This window comes from Dama dama, chromosome 18 (genome assembly GCF_033118175.1).
Source record: "Dama dama isolate Ldn47 chromosome 18, ASM3311817v1, whole genome shotgun sequence".
In the NCBI taxonomy this organism is placed as follows: domain Eukaryota; kingdom Metazoa; phylum Chordata; class Mammalia; order Artiodactyla; family Cervidae; genus Dama; species Dama dama.
Window position 1 is genome coordinate 109,155,441 of NC_083698.1, and position 1,498 is coordinate 109,156,938.

Consider the following 1,498-nt stretch of genomic DNA (forward strand, 5'->3'; position numbering starts at 1 on the left):
AGTCTGCTTACACAGCTCCAGGAGCTCCCTTCAATCTTTCTAGTCTTTTTCATCTTAGGCTCTCAACATTTCTGTATCTTTGCTTTAGATGCTTTATTTTTTCTTTAAATTGGAGTAAAACCGCTTTACACTGTTGTGTCAGTTTCTGCTCTGCAACAAAGTGAATCAGCTATTTGCTGTGTGCTGTGCTTAGTCGCTTAGCTGTGTCTGACTCTTGGCGACCGCATGGACTGTAGCCCGCCAGGCTCCTCTGTCCATGGGATTCTCCAGGCCAGAATACTGGAGTGGGTTGCCATGCCCTCCTCCAGGGGATCTTCCCAACCCAGGGATCAAACCCAAGTCTCCCACACTGCAGGCAGATTCTTTACCACTGAGTCACCAGGGCAGCCCAGAATCAGCTACATGTATACATATATCCCCTCCCTCTTCAGCCTCCCACCCACCTCCCTAGTAGCATTTCTTTAAAAAGGATAGAGCAGACTGTTAAAAATCTAGTCTAATGACCCAAGATTTTTCACAGAAGAGTGCAACACATTTATAACTGGATTATCTCTACCACATTATTTTGTGCTCATTTGTCCTATCCACTTTTTCTCCTGTGTTTGTTCATATTTTGTTTTCCCCTTTGTTTCAACATATACTACTGGAGCATATATTAATTTTAGAGGCAGCTCTTCAAATTGTCAAGTTGAAACTTAAGTCTAAAGTTGGCCCATCTTTACTTTCCTTCAGACTAATACAAGCTATTTAGATTGATGCAATTTCAATTACCTCCCTTACATGTACTAGGCTTATAGACAATGGGATAACTAGAATGTTTATATTGTTTTTTTCTCCCACAAATTAGACATTGTTTTACACTATCAATATTTCTCTAGATTTACTCAAGGACTTACTATTTTCTCTACTCATTATTACTTCTTATATTCCAGACCTTGGGGTAACATTCTTCCTCCATGAAGTCCATCTTTTAGAAGTTTATTTACTGAGGCAATTTTTATGGTAAATTCTTAGTTTCTGTTCATCTGAAAATGTCTGTTTCATCCTCATTCTTAGATAATCCATATAGAAGAGTAGTCTGCATCAAAGTTTTCTGGAATGACATTAATGATCCAGCATTTGAGAGCTGAAAGCTGAAAGGAAGTGGTAAGGTGAGCATTATACAGATTATTGTATAGCATTTATCAGATGAATGTCTGAAATATCTTTTAAACACATTTTTTGAAAACTAGATTCTCACAGTGATCTTCCTCTTAGCCTATATGGACTATTTTATGACCTCCCCTTCTCTTTTAAACAAGGAAATGGAATAAATACTTTAAGTTCTGTACTTCCTCATCCCCGTTACTCTCCTGCTTCCACCCAGCATCGTGTTATCTGCCATCTGGGACTTGGGATGTGCTGCTTCCTTTGCTTTAAAGTTGAATTTTTTTTTTTTAAACAAGTATTCATTTTTCTACAGTGTTCAAGAAATCCCACCGGTATAATTTTTAGTTTA